Source organism: Eublepharis macularius, chromosome 11 (genome assembly GCF_028583425.1).
Source record: "Eublepharis macularius isolate TG4126 chromosome 11, MPM_Emac_v1.0, whole genome shotgun sequence".
Classification (NCBI taxonomy): domain Eukaryota; kingdom Metazoa; phylum Chordata; class Lepidosauria; order Squamata; family Eublepharidae; genus Eublepharis; species Eublepharis macularius.
In genome coordinates this window covers 51295585-51315977 of record NC_072800.1, presented here as the reverse complement: position 1 = coordinate 51315977, position 20393 = coordinate 51295585, and the positions used below count along the sequence as shown (strand labels likewise).

The 20393-nt window shown below is 41.9% G+C and overlaps 1 protein-coding gene across 4 annotated transcripts in view; it reads right to left on the bottom strand.

Moving 5' to 3' along the window:
* The window catches only part of CDCA7L (cell division cycle associated 7 like), a 43336-nt gene extending 23164 nt beyond the window's left edge, over positions 1 to 20172 (bottom strand). The window contains exon 1 of one of the 4 annotated variants that reach the window (XM_054991086.1): positions 19712 to 20172. The gene's annotated coding sequence lies outside the window, so the exon portion shown is untranslated. Of the gene's footprint in view, positions 1 to 13679; positions 13756 to 18521; positions 18595 to 18934; positions 19012 to 19711 lie in introns of those variants that run through there. The other 3 variants (XM_054991088.1, XM_054991089.1, XM_054991087.1) reach the window with 3 other exon arrangements.
* Between the last annotated feature and the right edge of the window lie 221 nt (positions 20173 to 20393).

The following is a 20393-nucleotide window of genomic DNA, read 5'->3' as shown; positions in this document are numbered from 1 at the left end:
CCACATATGATACAAAGATCCCTCATGCTTTTTACATTTCCAACATTTATTAGACGTGTTCAAATTCCCTAGCGCAATTTTCTTTGGTGTCATATACCAACGATAAATCATTTTGTAGACATTCTCTTTAATATTGGTGCATGTCGTGATCTTCACTGTATTCTTCCACAAGTATTCCCACGCCTCCATTGTTATTTCTTTATTAAAGTTTATAGCCCACTTCACCATTTGCACTTTAACTGTTTCATCTTCAGTATACCATTTCAGCAGCACTTTATATACCTTAGAGATTTCCTTTTTATCCTCTTGTAAAAGTGCCTGTTCTAATTCCGAATTCTCCATTCTTATCCCTCCCTTCACACAGTCCGAATTATAAAGATCTCTAATCTGTCTGTACTGAAACCAATCGTAACTTGGAGACAACTCGTCCTGCGTCTTTATTTTGGGTTTAGAAAATTCCATTCGGGTTATCTCCTTGTATGTTAAACACTGTTGTTCATTATCGACAGTTCTCGGATCTATTACTTCATATGGAACCACCCATGAGGGGATTCCATCTTGTAGATAATTTCTGTACTTCTTCCAAGTTGTGAATAGGCTTTTCCGAATATAATGATGTAAGAACATAGAGTCCGCTTTTACTTTGTCATACCATAAATAAGCATGCCATCCGAATATTTTTTTATATCCTTCTAAGGCCAGTAATTTCCGGTTTTTCAGCATCATCCAATCTTTCAACCACACTAAACAAATTGCGTCATAATAAAGTCTTAGGTTGGGCAGTTGTATTCCGCCTCTTTCTTTTGCATCTTGTAACACTTTCATTTTCACTCGAGGCTTTTTGCCTGCCCAAACAAAATCTGATATTTTCCTCTGCTATTTTTCAAACTGCTTAGAGTCTCGGATAATTGGTATTGTCTGTAACAGAAACATCACTCTTGGCAACACATTCATCTTAATTACTGCAATTCTTCCCAACCATGACAAGTTCAGTCTGTTCCATTTAATCAAGTCTTGCTCTATCCGAGTCCACAGTTTCTCATAGTTGTTTTTAAATAAATCTATGTTCTTTGCAGTCAGTTCAATTCCCAGATATTTCACCTTACTTGTTACTTCGCAGTCTGTTATTTCCATTAATAATTGTTGTTTTTGTTTAGTCATATTTTTACATAATATCTTTGACTTCTTTTTGTTTACATAAAATCCTGCCAAATCTCCAAACTCCTTAATCTTCTCTATTACTTTTGGCATATTTTCCATTGGATCTTCCACAATTAGCATTATATCGTCCGCAAATGCTCTGACCTTATAGGAAAAGTCCTTTATTTTTATTCCACGGATTGCATTGTCTTCTCGTATCTGTATCATCAGTATTTCCAAAACCAAAATAAACAACAATGGAGACAACGGGCAACCTTGTCTTGTTCCTTTACCTATAGTCAGTTTCTTGGTCACCTCGTCATTCACCACAATTGCTGCACTCTGGTCTCTATAAATTTCCTTTACTGCTCTTATGAATCTTTCTCCCATTTGTAGCTTTTCCATGGTGGCAAACATAAAGTCCCAGTTCAAATTGTCAAACGCTTTTTCAGCATCCACAAAGAAGAAACCAACCTCCTTGTCACAACGTTTATCATAGTATTCAATAGCATTTATAACTGTCCTTAAATTGTCTTTGATTTGTCTATTTGGCAAAAAACCAGCTTGCTCCTCCTCAATAACTTCAGAAAGCCATCCCTTCACTCTTTCCGCCAGTATCTTCGCAAAAATTTTATAATCATTATTAAGTAACGATATAGGTCTATAGTTTTTCACGTTAGTCAGATCTTGCCCCTCCTTTGGGGATCACTGATATATTAGCTTCACTCCAAGTGTCTGGGATCCGTTGATCCTTTAAAACACCATTAATCACATCTTTTAGGAATGGTGCCAGTTCATTAGCCATTACCTTATAAAATTTGGCTGTAAGTCCATCCGGTCCTGGCGCCTTTCCCAAGTTTGTTGACTGTATTGCCTTTCTTATTTCTTCCTCCATTACTTCATTGTTCAATTTGTCTCTCTAAGCTTCTGAAATTACTGGGAGTTTCATTTTCTCCAAATATGTCGCTACTGAGTCTTTATTCACCTCTTTTTTATTATACAATTTGGCATAAAATTTATAAAAGGCTCTGCTAATAGCTGTCTGCTCCAGGTACACTTTATTGTCCTCACAGATTTTATTTATTATTTTCGTCTCCTTTCTCTTCTTCAATTGCCATGCCAAATATTTCCCAGATTTATTTGCACCTTCGAACGCCTTTTGATTCATTCTCTTGAGATTCCATTCCAATTCTTTGTTCTTCATTGCTGTCAGCTGTTCTTGAAGAATTTTAATGTCCTGGTAGATTTTCTTTTTCCCTGGTCTTTTCTTTAACTATATTTCTTTGGCTTTTATTTTCTCCGTGATCTCCTGTCTCTTCTCCTCTTTTTTTTTCCTGGCTCTTCCATTTAAGTCCATTAATATGCCCCTAATTACTGCCTTGTAGGTGTCCCATACCTTGTTGGTTGGTACTTCTCTATTCATGTTATATTGTATGAAAAACTTTGTTTCTCTTCTCTTTTTTTTATAATATTTTTTATTTTTCAATATCTAACATACAAAACTACTACATACATACATAACCTACAAAACAGTAACTACAAAAGACTACAATAGCACAAGGGATGGGAAGGAAAGGAGAAAAAAGAGAAAGGGAAGGGGGGGTGGAGAAAAAGGGGAAGGTAACCTACAAACACTAAACACTACATTTCAATGCTTTCCCTTCATACTGCCACAGTAAAAAAATAGCTTAATAAGATAGTGACGGAGTGGTTGATCATACAAATTACAAATTACAGTTCAAATTAAATCTTTTTCCTCCCCTGGGCCTCGGGCGCAATTCCCTCTGCGCAGCTACCGCCGGAGCGCTCATTGCCTCCCCCCTCCCTTCAGGCTTCGGATCCTCTTCTTTTTGCTTGGTATCTGGTCCAAATTCTGGATTTATATCCACAAAATCCCTTAGCTGATCTTCCGAATTAATCTTGTAAGCTTTATCTTTATAACTAAAACCGATTCCTTCTGGGAGTAGCCATTTGTACTTTATGTCCCGTTCCCTCAAAAGAGCTGCCAACATCTTGTACTTAAATCTTTTCTTCCGCACTAAAAGTGGAACGTCCTTCAATATCTTGACTTTATTTCCCAGAAAGTCCAATTCCGCATTGTATGAATTATATAGGATACTGTCCCGGACCCTCCTAGATGAAAACTCGATAACAATCTCGCGAGGCAGCTGCCGCTTCGTTGCATATTTTGAAGATGCCCGACAGACTCCCAAAATGGCGCTTTTCACTTCTTCTTTAGTTGCCCTCGCGGGTGTCGCTAAAAGTTCCGAGGCGAGATCCCATAAATCCTCTTTTTCCTCCTCCTTAACATTCTGGAGACGCAAAATGGTTTGTGTTCGCTCCACTTGCAGTCCGATCAGCTGGTTTTCCACCAACTTTAATTCCCTGTTCGTTGCTCTCGTAAGTGACGCACTTTCCCGGGCAGACTTCTCTGCCCCCCCCCTGCTGCTTCTTTGATGGCTTTCACATCGCTTTCAATTAAGCCCACCCTTTGATCTGTTTCATTCAGCTTGTCAACAAAGGGTTTTATGGCTTCCATAACCGCTCTTTTAACCAGTTCTTCAAGCGTCTCGCCCCTCTGCAAGGCCGCCGTAACTGACTTGCCAAGAGAAGGACTCTTTCTCACTGCCATTTTAGGGGGGGGGGGGGAACCGCCAATCTTCCGAGACTCTATGAGGGGGGAAAAATCCGAGTCTTCTAACCTTCAGACCCCACCACTCCTCACAGCGCTTGTAGTAACAGAAGGGATTCGCTTACTTGCAGGCTTTTCGCCTAATCCTGCTCCTTGCCGTTTTCCATAGCCCGGCAGCACACTGGGTGCCGCGCTCGTCTGCCGGCCTCCATAGGGACAAACGGGCGATTTACCCCCTGCCTCGATCTGTCAGAGGGCTCTTCCCGCCACGTCCCGGACTCAGACTCCCTGCCTGAGAGTCTGGGGGCTAACCCTTGCAGATCAGCCGCCCGGCCAGGCGGCTCGGCCGCTTCCTCTCGGACCTGCCGAGAGGAGCGTCCGACATGGCTGCGAAAACGAAAACGAATCCAAAAAAACTTTGTTTCTCTTCTCAACATCTCCATATTTTCTCCCTCTTGCAGCTTCCCCAACTTCCACATAATTGGATTATGATCTGAGCCTACCATAGGCATTATTTCCACATCCTTAGTCCAAAGCGCTAAGTCTTTTGAGGCCCAGATCATATCAATTCTTGATAGCGTACAATATCTCGCGGAGAAAAACGTATATTGTCTGCCTTTGGGATTTTGTCTTCTCCATACATCTTCTAAAGTTTCCTGTTGCGTCAATACAAAAAACGTCTTTGGTAGTAGTCCTCTTTTCTTTTGTGCAGTTGCTGACTTTTTATCTAGTTCCAAGTTTGTCACTCCATTGAAGTCTCCTGCAAGAATTATCTGGTCATAAGAAAATTCATCTAATTGCTTCCTCAAGTCCTCAAAGAAGCTTTCTTTTGCTCCGTTAGGTGCATAGATTCCAATCACCAATACTCTCTTTAAATTCCATATACATTCCACTGCTAAAAATCTGGCTTCCGCATCTTTCATCACTAACTTTGGCTGTAGCTCCTCTTTTATATAAAATACCACTCCCCTTTTTTTCTTATTAGAGGCCGCTACAAAATCACTACCCAATTTATTCAATTTTAGATACTTTGCATCCTGTTTTCTAATATGAGTCTCTTGCAAACATACAATATCACATTTTTGTTTCAATAGCCAGTGGAAAATACTTTTTCTCTTATTCGGTGAATTAAGTCCATTTACATTCCAAGATAAAACTTTGCACTCCATATTCATAATCTTGTTGCTGGTAAGTCCTTTTCATTGTCCCTTATAAACTGCTCCATCTCTGATTCAGATCTAATGCGCTTTTTCGCTCCTCCAAATTCAAAGGACACTCCTTCTGGTAGTTCCCATCTGTACCTTATTTTCATGTCCTTCAGAATCTGAATTAGAGCTTTATATTTTTTTCGATCTAACAACACCGATCTGGGTAATTCCTTCATGATAATAATCGTCTTGCCATCAATCTCCAATGGATCTTGAAACTGTTTAGTCACAATCTTCTCTTTTATATTTCTAGTTGTGAATTGCACAATCACATCTCTTGGTAGTTTCCTCTGGGTCGCGATTCTTGAGTTTACACGATATACCACATCTAGGATAGCCACAACTTCCTCCTCCTCCTTCCCCAGGTATTCAGCTAACACCTCAGTGATCTGTTCTTGAGCTGTCTTTCCTTCCACTTCCGGCAAGCCGCGAAACCTCAGCTGCTTCTCCATATGTTTACTTTCCGCAACTGCCATTCTCCCCCCATCACCCTCATCTCTGTTCGTTGCGTATCTGCTAAGTTCTCCACCGCGCTTTCCACTACCTTGACTCTTTGCTGTGTTCCCTACAAGTCATTTTGCATTATTTCCATATCTTTCTTCACTATCTCTTTAACCTCTTTAACCTCTTTCACCAACTCCGGTTTCATGTCCTTGAGCTCTTTAATCACTTCTAAAAGTTTTTTATCCAAATTCTCTATCGCCGATTGCCACTCTTTTTTCGACATCGTGGGGCTTGCTTTGGCTCGCTCCCACGAGTCCGCTCTCTTCCTTAGCTCCGTGGCGTTTAATTTAATGTTCTTTTAGTTTAAATGTCCCGGTCTTTCCAAAAAAAACTTTTAAAGAGTCCAAAATGTCGGGCGTCTTTTCTCTATGGTTCCTCTATGATTTTTGTAATCCAATATGGCTTACTTCCTCTTTCGCTGAAGCCGCAGCTCTTCCCCTTTCAAAAATGGCGATTCCCTACTTCCTGCCCTCTGGCAAGGGCCGCCTCTCTCCAGCAACTCTATTGTTGTTACGTACTTCCTGTTTCCCGACTTCCCACAGCAGTTCTCGCGATGGTGAAACTTTCTCACAGCCTGATATCTCCTTATAGCCACAGGTATTCAAAACAATAGTCCAATTTCTTTAATAACTTCGTTTAACTTAGTCCTTTTTCTAATATAATTCTTGCCGGGTCCTCCCCTCCTTATACTTGGTCTGTTGCAGTTTAAAAGTCTACTTTAATTCTTCTTTACTTTAAGTAATCTGTCCCGTTTCAAGAGATAGTGATCTTTACCTTCTCATTCACTTTCCTTGGGTTGTAATTGCTGTTTCAATCTTAAATTCCCATCCACTCTTCCTTCCCCTGTTGAAGCTTGGGCATGTAGGTCTTATGCCAACCGCATTGGCACCAGGACTGCCGCAGAGATTATAGCCGACCTGTCTTAGGGTGGGACCTCAAGGGTCGGGAGAGGATCCGTTGCGTAGGACCCCCCTCGCCCGAGATCAACACGCCCTGAAGTGCTTGAGCGTTCTATGCCTGTTCTCCGCCTGAGAACAGTCGGCCGCGGGCTGGATTTTGCCCCGCCAGCCGCTTAAACGGCAGCCCGGTCAGCTCCACGATTAGAGCTGCGTTAGACCTCCATGGATCCGAAACCAGAAGTCGCAAAGTGAGTAATATTAAGGGGAAAACAATGAAAAAGCAAAACGGATTTAAGAAAGAGAGCGGACACGTGGGGGGGATCTAAGCCAATTCCAAGTATGACGAAAAAATTAGATAAAGAGTGGCAAGCCTCAGTAGACGCAGCGATTGAAGGACTGGAGAAGTTACAGAAGGTTATAAAGAACTGAACCAATCGATACAAAAGATGCATGAAACACTGATAAAAGATTTGAAAGATGTAATTAAAACGGAGGTGGCACAATTGGCTAAGAATATGGATGGAATTAGAAATGAACTACAAGCAACAAACAATATGGTGCAAGAAGTGGAACAGAAGACTAATGATTTAGCTATAAATGTGAAGATGGAAAATCAAGTGATGCAGGAGAGGATGGCAGTGATGGAATGTAAGGCAACGGAAAGACAACTAAGATTTAGGGGCGTCCCAGAATCGATGGCGCAAAATGTACAAGACCAAATGACGGTTAACTTAGTAGAATTTCTGAATAAACAACCAGAAGAAATTACTGCAAATTTGGATCTAGTATACAGGGTCAACTCTGCATATGCACAACAAAAGAACCTACCAAGAGACATTACTGTGCAGTTAATAACGAAAAGAATGAGAGAAGAGATTATACAAAGACATTTTGTGAATCCCCTATCACTGGAGGGAAGTAGGATCAAGATAATGAAAGACGTACCTAGAAGAATACTCCAAGAGAGGAAAAAATATAGAGAATTGACCCAGAAGTTGAGAGAGAAAGACATTAGATACGGATGGGAAATACCAGAAGGGTTGAGCTTCTACTTTAATGGTTTGAGAGTCATAATTAAATCAAGACAGGAAATGGAGGAGTTTCTCTCTGAGAATGTAAATGACTTTCCTAGATCGGTAAGAAAATAGAATGATGGAGTACAAATTAATATCATGGAATGTAAATGGACTAAATTCACCACAGAAGAGAAGAACTATTTTTCATTGGCTAAAAAAACAAAATTGCAATATAATTTGTCTACTAGAAACACATATTAAAGATCAAGATGTCAAGTTTTTAAAAAATAGACAACTAGGAAGAGAATTTATTGCATCGGCAAAACAAAAGAGGAGTAGTGATGTATATTAAAGAAGATTTGGACTCAAAATTAGTTTTTCGAGATCAAAATGGGAGATATCTTGCTGTGGAAATTAATGTGTGTGACAAGAAGACTTTAATAATAGGTATATATGCACCCAATGGTGCTAAAGACCAATTCTATAGGGAATTAACAGACAAACTAGATTAAGATGTATATGAACAGATTGTAATGATGAGAGACTTCAATGGGGTTGTAGATTTGCAACTGGATAGAAAAATAAGAGGAGGAAAACAGAAATCCGGGAAGTTACCAAAATCATTTTTTGAACTAGTAGAACAAGAAAAACTGGAGGATATTTGGAGGAAAGAAAATCCAAAAGGCAAAAATTATATACGTACTATTCGTCGAGACATCAATCATTTTCAAGGATTGATATGATTTGGACAACCAAAGAATTGGCATTACGGACAAAAAAAAGTGGAAATAATGCCAAGAGTGAGTTCGGACCACAATCCATTGCTTTGGAAAGCTGCATTGGGACAGAAGAAATTACAATGGAGAATAAATGAAGACCTACTGCACAATCAAGAAAATATGGAATACCTACAGAAAGAAACAAAATATTTTTTTCAAACTAATAAAAATAATGAAGTCTCAAATCATTTGAAGGAGCGAATAAGCCTGGAAGGTATCTAGCCTGGCAATTAAAGAAAAAAAGAGAAAAGAAAATAATTAGTAGAATAATTGAAGAAGGGAAAGAAATTAAAGAACACTACAGAATCAAACGAGTGTTTTATAAATATTATGCAAAATTATTTCAAAGGGTTTTTTTAAAAACAACCATAAAATATTAGGTGCCTTAAGAAAACACAAAAAAAGATGCTAAAGTATTGTTTTAGCCTCCACAAAATAGGAGCTACAGTCAAGAAAGTCCAAGATAGACCAGGGGAAGTTCTGTCATGTCTTCAGGAGGAAAAAAAGGGCATTTGTACATCTTCCTTGTCTAGATTAGACATGGGCACGAACAGTATTATGAACAGAAAAAAACCACGAGCAACCCGTTCGTCTGTTTGCGAACAAGCCGTTCGTGAGGCTCCATTCTAAACGAACAAGTGGTCGTTTCAAGCCTCCTTCGTTGCCTTCGTCAGCCATTCATCAAGCCAGACTGTCTGGGGCCTTTCAATCAATTCCCCTGGCAACGGCAGGGACTGAACTCTGTCTGAACTCCTTCTGGCTTTAACCCTTCAAAGTACTTCCAGCAGAGAGTCCAGTTTTTACCACTGTGAAGAGAAAATGACAACAAAGGGGGAGACCCATGCATCATGCCCTTCCCTGGGGGCAATCTCTCTGAAACTTGGGGGGTCTTCGGAGGACAGTGAGGACTATGTCCCCTGCAAATTTGGTGGGTATTGGACATTGGGAAGGTCAATTTGTAACCCCTCAAAGTAGATTCCACCAGAGAGTCCCAGTTTTGCCACTGTGAAGAAAAAATGACAACAAAGGGGGAGACCCATGGATCATGCCTTTCCCGGGGTGCAATCTCTCTGAAACTTGGGGGGTCTTCGGAGAACAGTGAGGACTATGTCCCCTGCAAATTTGGTGGGTATTGGACATTGGGAAGGTCAGTTTGTGGGGTGTTTAAAGGGCCCTGCCCTTGCATGTGGCAGGAAAGGGCCCTTTAAACTATCAGCTGGCAGGCGGCAGGAGGGAATTCCCCAACACCTGATAGTTTAAAGTTATCTTTAAAGGGCCACAAACAACGAACATGTTTGTGAACATGGTAATGTTCGTTACTGTTCGTTGTTTGTGGATGGCAACGAACAACTTGTTTCGGTTTTTTTTCCATTCGTACCCATGTCTAGTCTAGATGCCCAAGACAAGTCACAGGCCATCAGGTGAGTATCCATTTCTGACCTGCCCATTCAAAATATTAGCCAATTTTCTGGCCTTTTTTTAAAAAAATACATCCGCATAGTGAGATCTAGTTTTGGCCTCAAAACAGAGCTTATTAAAATGATTAGATAAGAACATCCAAATGAATTTAGAGAATATGAAGTTTCATGCTACCAAGAGGCTGGCTGTACAATCCTAAGTAGAGTTTTATTGCAATGGTTGTAGAAGAATGTAACTCTCCTGAAGATTGCACTGCAGGACGGCACAACAAAATACCACTATTCAAATACATGCAGCAGTGATGCAGTAGCAAAGTCTTACTGTTAAAAAAACTCAAGCGTATGGAAAATGAAATGCTAAGGGTTTAACGTTATGGATGTAACACAGGCCTTTTGACAATTGTTTTGGTGGTGTAAGCTTTTTCAAACCAGGCCCAATAACCAACACTATTCTATAAGATTTTAGTCCGCTGTATCAAGATGGCAAACTACAATTTCACTCCAACACTGGTTAGAGATTTCATACTACTCTCTGCAAGACAAGTTAAAAATGGAGCACAATTCATTTTAATGGCATAATGGGAAATACATATGAAGAATTCTGAAGTCTAGCTGCTATGAATAACTGGCTTCCAGAAGCAACTGCATTAGCTCTTGCACTATTGTGGAGCTGAGCTAGCCACTGCTGTGATTATCACATGCCTAACTAATTTCTTCTTCTGCATTTGCACTAGAGGAGTCATTACGGGGGTGTAATTACCGATTATGAACAAAGGGGGAAAAACTTCCAGTAAAATACCATTTAAAAAAAACTCTGTGCATTGCTATACGTTGAGGGACGCCAACTAAAATAACTTATTGCAGAAACTTCAAAAGACTTTTTTGTTTTGGAGCTCCCTCCCTCTGTACTGATTTTTTTCAAGATTTTACTAAAACACTCAGGAGCTGCAATTCCAACTAACTCCCTTAATTTAAACAAGAGCTGTACAGCATGAACCATTTATGTAAGACGGACATAGTCAATGAGTTTTTGCATAGAATGGCAGCACGTCGAGAGGCCACAAAGAAAGCTTGTTGCCTGCCACCAAGCTCTCTTATTTTCACATCTACTTACCAAACAATCTGTTCTGTTCAAGGGTGATTTCACAAGTAGCTACTGTACAGCTTTGACACAGTGGCAAACTGATTTGTTTTAAAGCCTACAGTCCAGTTGTAATAATAGAGGGGGAAATCACATTTGAAGAAAAATGGATGTTTTGCACTTGATAGATCAATCATACTGTGGCAATTGCTTTAAAAAAGTGACACACCCTAAATGAAACAACTCATTTAATTCCTTTCATCTGTAACCACTGCACCTCACAACTTGGAATTGCTGAACCAGGGAAACTTGGTTTTGCATTTTGCTCTGCCATAAAGCTCTCTGGATATCCTTGACCAAGCCATTCTTTCCCAGCCTAACCTACCTCACCAGGTTATGATGATAAAATTAATAAGGAGAAATCCTTGTACACCATCCTCAACTTCTTGAAAAAAGGGCAGGATAAAAATATGGTAGAGAGAACTACTGCGTCAGGACTTGCAAATGGATTACAGGCCAAGGTGGACCTCACTAGTAGCACAGCATTTGCCTTGAGTTAGAAAGTGTGGGGGGAGGTGAGGGGAAGAGAGAATGCATTTATACTGATTCTATACTAGTTTAACTCTTGGTATGTGGAGTTAGATCACCAACAATACCCCTGGAAACAACCTCCAAAATGCTCAAGAATGACATACCTTGCCATCCAAGTCACTTTTAGTGAGACTAATCTTTTTATATGCAAACGATTACCTATCCCTTACAGCCAACTACTCTTATTTACCAGTAAGGGTAAAACACACTCTTTTATAGTTTAGTATTGTGTTACTCAAACTTTACCAATTTGAGGACTTGCATTCTGATTTTTTTTCATAGACCGCCCCCCCCCCAAGCTCTCTCCCAAGCTCTCACTGGCATCTGCTATGCATCAAGCATCCCCTTTTCAAAGCGCACATGGCAATCCATGCATGTCCCATGGAAGCTTCCATCCTCTTGCATCCTCAAAAAATAATGATACTCTTATCAGCTATTCTTTAAACAGGGGTCTCCAACATGGTGCCCATGGTCACCATGGTACCCACCTGGTGGCCATCAGTGTTTTTAAAAAGTGGGTGGGGTCAGGCAGAGCTTTTTGAGTGTCTGATGTTTAAGGTATAATTCAGACAGTGGCTTTATGTAAAGTACTTTACCTGTGCAAACAGCCGAGTGAAACAGTGGGACTGGATTCTGATTAAATGCAATTGGCCTGCACAGTTAAAATGCTTAAACATGCATGTAACTGGAATGGCTACTGAAATCCTCAGCTCTCCCCAGTGTTAATGTATTTTTATAATTCAGGTGGAAGTTTATAATAATATAATTTCATCATGTTTTATTCACTTTTCAAAAAGCATTTATGTTCCTATCAAAATATGGCCAGAATCTCTTACTGTAAACATATGGAAGGAGCTCTCACTAACCCTTCTCTACCAACTGTCATTGTTACAAGAAATAACAGGATAAAAATGACTGGGCTCATGTAAAGGAATGCTAGGAAAAGCATTTTTTCCTTTTCTAAGCGTTTCAGTTGCCTGAAAAAAAGAAGACAGAAACTGTTAGGTAGCTCAATATGAAGACTTGTTTTGTGTGCATGAACAAAAATATTTTAAACAAAACAGCTGTTAAACAGAGCTTCTGGATGAGATGCTGAAGACCTACTATCTGAGTTACGTATAAACTCACTCTCTGACATTTTGTGGTTGGCTCTTCCTCCTGTTGCAGCCATTTAACTAAACTTAGCAAACGGTCCCATTTATGTTTGTAGAACTGCTTTCTTTTCATAGAGACAAGTGTGTAATAAACTTCTCTGTGGCAGCCATTTTATGATTGCACCACATCCTGTGTCAGAATTCCGAAGGCAGAAAAAGTTTGGGAACTTCTGCTTTTAAAGTAAAATGTTTGTATTTTCTACCTATAAGGTCAGATCTCTGAGGGAAGCTGATTCTCTAAGGTAACAATTCAAAAGGCCCTATCATGCCTCAGGTGGGGTGAGCCACCATACGCTGCCACCACACTGGGATTTAGGGTCCCTCGGGAAGGCCCAGAGTACCCTCTCAACCCTTCTGACCTCCATAGCTTGGTCAATAAACAGGAGTGAGGACCCAGCAGAGTAACAACAAACAAAATAGTTTATTTACAAGGAGGTCAGTTAATATCAAACCAACAAGCAAACAAGCAGCAAGGAGCAATAGCAACAATAGATGGGTGAAAGCAAAATAAACAAAAGGCCCTAGCGCGACTGAACTCACTGTCCCTCTCTCTGCCAGGCCTGTCTTCTCACCCTACCTGGATGAGGGCCTCTCCCTAGCAGAAACCTCCTCTGGCCTGCTCCCTGGGAGAAAGAACGCAGGCTTTTTCCCTCTCAGGCTTATAGCACTAGCCCCCTGTGTTCTGATTGGCCCAAAGGATGCCAAAATGGCCCAGGGGCTCCTGGGAATTGTAGACAGGCCTACTCCCACTGCTAACAGACTTCTGAGAACTTGCTAGGCCTTCCTGGCACAGCCAGATCATGACAGGCCCTAACCCAAGTTCTGACCAACCTCACCCATTGATTGGGCACAACTTTGCTCCACTGACTGCAATAAACTTCCTCTTTAATGGATAGAGGTTAGCTGAACAGGGGTCAGAAGGAGACTGGAGAAATTTTCAGAGTTGTTTATAGAATCCTCCCCCCCCCAAAAGCATCACACAAAGCCTTTACTTCTGGCATTCCACTGAAAACTTTCATTGTCTACTATATCTATGGATGCAGAGTAGTGTCTTTCTCTCTATGGTAAAATCCTATGACTGAGATAATAGAAAAAACATCCGTTCCATTTTATACCAGAAATAACTATGATTGCATTATGACTATGCCTCCGTGATGCCATTCAATCAATTAAGAACTTCTATGGCTGAGCTACTGATTGATTCCCTGTATGGTTTCTGGTGCGATGGTGATGTAGTAAAACTCCATGAGCTCTTACCTTTTGCAAGACGGGAGAAACAATTCTGTGCCATTTCCCTGAGACAGAGAGTCCCTGCCCCACTTCCTAGAAACCTGAGGAGATTCAATTTTTACATTAGCCAGGCAGGTGTGGAAAGGGCACATCCTCTGCTCTTCTTACAAAGGACTAGCAGACCCCCAAAGTACCCTTCGCCGCAGTTTGAGAAACTCTGCCCTAGTAGTCTGCATTAATTAAGTGACCTTATAGGTAGAAAATACAAATACTATAACATGAACAAAAACATAAAATATTTATTTAAAGGTATAAAAAAGTATAAAGATAATACAATTACTTACTAGGAAACAGGTCATATATATACAACTTAGTAATTTTTTTAAGTGATCTGTAAATGTGTTATAAATACCCATAGCAGGCCTAGTCCAAAAGACATATTCTTAAAATAAACACTTCACAATATCAGTGTAACATCAACCAACACAACACTGCCTATGTGTAAGTGCTGCTGGTCAGTGCTGGCCAAGGAATGCAAACTGGACATTAGTCACTTGATCATTTAGTCTTAGGAAATACAGAAACTTTACATGTCCTAAACAAAGAGTAATTCTCATATCTAGAGCAATTCTACTAATAAACACATTTCCATCAACAGTGAGTCAGTACCAATTACTTTAGTAGTAATTGCCTTTCTGTTTGAGCTGTGTATATGAGCTTTGACACTTTTGTACAATTCTCTAGATTCGATCAAAAGCAGTCAGGTTTTTAGATAATGGCTTAAAACAGTATTCTAATTTTAATTCTACAAATTCTGCCAGGTAAATTATACTGCTCTGAATCATATTAAAGGTGGTCTAGCAATAGGGATACAACTAAACTAAGACCAAAATTTGTAGTCTCTCTCACTGGCACACATTTAAATACAAGGGAGGGGGAAAGGAGGAACGCAATGTGGCATATTAAAGCACAAGATTATTTTCTTTTTAAAGTAATGTTGCTTTTAAAACTTATTCACATTGAAGTCAAATTATTATTTTAATTAAGAATCAAAATTAAGAGAGCTATGGATGAGAACAGTCATAGCGGTAATAACCTTTTAACCTAACAGCATGTACTCTTCTAACATTCATTTTAGTTTACTGATATTAAGTAGGCTATTCAGAACTGCAACTGATTTTCTATACAACAATTATTTCAAAAGTGCCCATGTGGTATAGTAGCTTCAAGTGTCAGATTAGGAGCTGAGAGACCCAGGTTCAAATCCCCACTCTGCCATGGAAGCTCACCGGGTGACCTAGGCCCAGCCACACTCTCAGCCTAATCTACCTCACAGATTTGTTTTGAAGTAAATGGAGAAGAGGAGAATAATGTAAGCCACTTTGGGTCCCCACTTGGGAGAAAGGAGAGGTATAAATGAAGTAAATAAATAAAATTCTTTCACTTCCCCTGCAGACAAAAGGACTTTCCCATTAGGCCCAACATCTTTTACTCTTACAAACAAGGCTCAGCCTTTTAAGTGGTCCTAATTAGGGCTAAAACTAAAGTGGGGTCCTAGCCCATCTACCTCAACCACTGATTTTGCAGGCTACGAGAATCATAATTCAGTCTTCTACCTTTATCAAACTCCCAACTCCTATCCCAACCCAGAACATGTCCCTGTTTCTGTATGTCGGGCTAAGGAGAGCAATGTGGACTCCATCTCTGTATTGGTTGGATTAACTCTATTGAGAAGCCTCCACAGTATGACCCAAGCAGGTCAGCTGCCTGACTGCCTCCTTCTCCCATGCCTTTGGATTGGGTCAGATACTCTGTCTTGTTAGAGATCTTGGCACAGCACAAAGGCCTCAGCTGTAGCAGGCCTACTAAATACTGAGAGAAACCATCAGGATCAAAAGAACACTGGCTGACTCCAAGGGTAACTGTGCACTCCCACAGGGGAATAAGCAGGAGAGGGCTGGAAGAAATCCAACCCAAACACCCATCAGGAACCAAAGAGGACTGGCTTCAATCTTAGGTCCTGCTGAGGCCAAACAGGTTTTTCTGCCTAATGAAAATCCAGAACCGGCATGAACAGCAACACATTTCTGAAAACTCTGCTGTAGAATTAAGAGGGAGGCAGAATAATAGGTTCCAGTCCTAAACAGGATGATGCTCCCGTGAATGTTGTTTTATCACTTCGCGTACTGGTTAGTATAAAAACTTCATTGCCCAAGGGGAGTTTGGGAAAAGGAATAATTCACTGCACATTACTGCTATTTACCCTACATTTCAGTTGATACCTCTTTCCGGAGGGAGTCTCTGTTGGATGACCCTAAGAGGATACTTTCTCTTTCCAGACATCAATTCTCACAGGCATAATGAGAATAAATAATAAAAAGGTTATTGCTCCAGGCTGGGGATAATGTAAGGGGGTGGGGACTCATGAAAACATTCACTTCTGCATTGTTGAGTAGGATGTTTTTTGGTCTTGGTACCGTTTGTAATCTGAACTGAAGAGAGCAGAAGAATCCCAAGAACATCCGACTGTTGTACATATGCCCTCATAATCCTGGATAACAATAATCCCAGAATTATATTAAGACTCTGTACAACACCCTGTGGAAACACAGTTGGGGGAGTGTAGTGTATAAGGACCCGTAAGGATAGTTTAGGTGGGTAAGCAGAGAGAGGCTAAAACTGAAAAAGTCACAGAGTACCCTCAATTGTACTTTCTCATAAAAGGTGAAATACTGGAAAGTTCTATTCATGACATTTTTAATAAAAGGTATACAAGTGGATCATGATGTTCCAGATTTCTTTTTTTCATATTTTCTCACTCCCACAAACATACCTGTACTATCATGCTTCAATGCACCAAAACATATATTTGCTCTATCTGACTAACAAAGCAACCACATCTAGCTTTATCCCTCAGTATCTTGCCAGGATTTTAATGTCCCTTACCCCATCGGTTAAAACCAAGCCTGTTAGTAACTGCCCAATGAGTCACCTACAACACAGTGTGGAAGGTAAGAGATTTTACCATACTGGGCAGGCCAGCCAACCAAATGCATTATACTTTCCCCCTTGCAGCAGAGGAAGGGGCACAAGAGGACAGCCATATCCAGAGACACCTTGCAGGTATAATCCACACAAGTTCCTTTTCATATGTTACACTGAAAGCATAGAAGCACTACTTCCCTTGTGCCTCCAACTTCACTGTAATGTGGGAAGCTACGTGCCAGCACCAAGTGCCTTACTTCTCTACAACTGGGAAAATAACAGCACAGCACTACAGCAGCACACTGGAGTAAAATGCGCAGCACACCTCCCAAAAGAACCTCTGCCCTCACCACTCTTGTCAGGGTAGAATTATATGTTACATGATGAAAAGAGCATCCTCACAACACATTCTGCCCACTAAAAAAAGGTAACGAAACTTTCCTCCCACATCCAGATGGTATCAGGTTGTGCTCTTTTCCCATCTGTCGCCATGTGTCCATATTGCCACTAGTCACAGTCCATCCATCCCAGACACTCTCATAAACACTCTCACAACAGTACTAGCTAAATAGCCAGCATTTATTGCTGAAAACACTTCAATGCACAGCTGATCTAAAGCAGCCTCAGCACTGTTCCATCCGAAGTGTCTGGGGTTATAAAGATAGGAATAGGGCCCTTAATTTTTCCAAATCCAGGATCACCTTTCAGCCTCAACCCATAACATGGAGCCAATTTTTCTTTTACATGTGAATTTAACCTGTAAAATATTTAGCCAAACCTATTCTCTTCCCCCCTCTCTGAAAAAAATCTGAGGAGGCACTAGGGTAGTTTTATATAAACTACAGGACAATAGTGATGGCTACCACCAATGTGTCTGCTGGCGCCACTTCCTTCTCAAATTAAAGATAAAGTCAGTCCTGATTTTCCTTCACCTTATAGAAGCAGGAAGTGCTTCAGAAAAGCCCAGGAAGCGATACCTAGGTGTCTGCAGGGAGTACGCATTTGGAAACAGCTACTTTCATCATAAAAGAAGTCTTGGCTTGGAACTTTCCAACATTTTATGATTGGTTCAGGCAACCATGGTAACCATTTTGTAGTTCTTGCCATCATTTGTTCTCAAAATTCCAGCAGCGACTACAACCTCAAGACAGTTGGGGGCCCCTGGTATATAACAACATAAAAATTCAATTTAGATAAACAAGGGTAAGTGTTACAACCTGCTATTAAAATCTTTACAAGTAAAACTTTACAAATATGCTCTTTTTTTGTAAAGATTGCCAATACTGCACCAAGCAACAAGAGACGATCCAGGTGTTCCTTTTTGCCTGCCCATCTCCACAACAGATGAACCTACATGCTAACTGGTCCGTTACACAATGAATGCCTTATGCTGAACTGGCTCCAAATAATATAGATTTCTCATATATCTGTACTGGGTATTGGGCAGAGAACCCTTCCCAGCCCTTCTATAAAAGATCCCTTAAAAACTCAGGAATGTGAACAGTGATCTACTGTCCCTCACGAGTCCTTTTCAAATGCACATCATTTTAGTACATTTCTGCAGAAAGAATTTTGATAACCAACAAAGCAAGAAGGATGAGAAATTATTTAGGAATTAATCATTCCGAGTTATAATTAGGCCTAACACATTATTAAAAACCTTCCAAAAGAAATGTTTGTGGTGGTATTATGTTAGTCTTAGGAAATTCTTTAAACAACCGATCAGTAGCATATCTTGAAGAATTAAACAAGTGGAAGCCATCTAGTTAGAAAGGAAGGAAGGCTGCCTCCTCCATAGGATCATCATATAAAAATCCCAAATCAAAAAATCTGTAAATGTTTCTAGAAATCATCAGGGAAGGGCTGAATTTCACAGTAACTCACTATGCAATGAGGATATGACTGCTGGCACTTTTTCGTCTATCTGCTGGTCTTTCCAATCACAGCCCACTCCTACACAGATTTACTCAGTACTGTCAGAACAGCAAAAGAAAGCAATCAATTGATTAAATATGAAAGTTGCAATTCATCAACTAATTAGATTTGCACAAAAAACTAAATTCACTTCATCAGTTCATTAGATGTTAGTCTTAAAGGTGTACAAGAGTCCTCCTTTTGGATTTTGCTGTGAGCGACGAAGACGGCTAGCTATTTCCCAACTCCCCCCTCCCCCCATAGTGTTATGAGCCACAAATTGATTATTTGTTTAATACCCCCTTTCCCCAGAGACTATAGACCATGGAGCCATGCCACTTTCCATAGGTTCTTCGATCAGATCCGTAGCGATCGATTCTTACTCTTGAAAAGTGACCCGGCCCAAGTTTCCACAACAGCGCGTTCGATCAGTGACCGCCTTCCGGCTGGAAACAAACCCTCAGCCATCGGGCAACCGAAGCACAGCCCAGATGCGATAAAGGCCGCGGGAGAGTCCAAGCGGCTGCTCCTCAACCCGAGTTAAGCAGCAGGGAAATGCAAAGGCGGGGATGAAGCTGTAATTACGCGGCGTGGAATGCAACGTGGCGGGAAATAAGCAGCCCGAGGCCAGGGGCTCTCGGAGTACTCGGGCGGGCCGGAGACAGAAAAGTAGAAAGCTTTCTAAAGAACGCAGCAGCAGTGCAACTGTTTAATTTTGCTGCAACAAACTAACAGAGTCACCCCTCCGGATTGCACCCACTTAAGCAGCGCCTCAGGCAAGCACACCCCCCGCCATGTGCTCATTTGCAGCCCTTTGTACCCCCCTCCCCCCGCAGGAACCGGGGATCAACCCCTTTCTCCTCGAAGGCCACGGTTAACTGTGGCGCGGACAAGGCACTGTACGGGTGTTTCTCACGCCCAAAGGTTGAGACTCCCGGCGCGGAAAGCAAGGGGTCGAGAGGCCATCCTTCCGCCTCAAAACAAACCCATGTGCCCTCGATTAGCGGGGGGGGGGGAGTGCGGAGGGCGAGAAACTGGCGAGAAACGGCTCCCTGCAAAAGCCAAAGTGCGCATTGAGCCACGTGGCGGGGGCTCCCGGCTATTCTGCACAGAAACCAAGAGAGCAAGCGTACGGAAGCAGGGGGGGGGCTTTGCCTCACCTTGCTCCTCTGGCTCTCGGGGGGGGGGCGTCCTGGCCGCGCGCTCGCTCCCCCTGCGCCCGCGGACCAGCCACAGTGCGCGCGCGCGCGCCCCCTGCTCAACTCAGTCTCGAACCAGCCGCCGCCGCCAGAGCTTCCACTGCAGGGGGGGGGGGCAGAGCGAGGGAGTGCGGCGGGAAGCTGGCCGCTCCTTTGTCTCGCCCGCCGCCTGCTTTACCGGGAGTCTCTTTGAGGCCGCCGCTGCTTCCTCCCCGCAAGGCCGCCTTCGGGTTCAGGAGGCAGGAGACATTGCGGGCAAGGAGTTCCCCGGCCGCTGGAGAATTCCCCGTTTCCTGTGCTAGGAGTGGAACAGTCCGGTAGCGGGAGAAGAAGGGGCTAAGCCCGTTCGGGTTCCTTCCAAGCGGGACTTCCACGGAGAGCAGCGCCAAACCGTTCGCCGGAGCACCCTGCGAGTAGTTACAAGGGTCACCGTGATGGAATGCGCCTTCTCCGCCTTTTTGGGCGGGGAAGCTGTTTAAATTAAAAGTTTGCCGCCTTTTTTGTTCCCGGGCAGGGTTCCTGCTCTGTGGCAGGAGACATTCACCTTGTGAGGCTTTTCTGGCGCAAAGGTGATCGCACGGGCAAAGCTCTGCCTGTTCGGGGAGCTGTGAGAGGTGGAGGACGGGACGTCTACTGCCAAAGG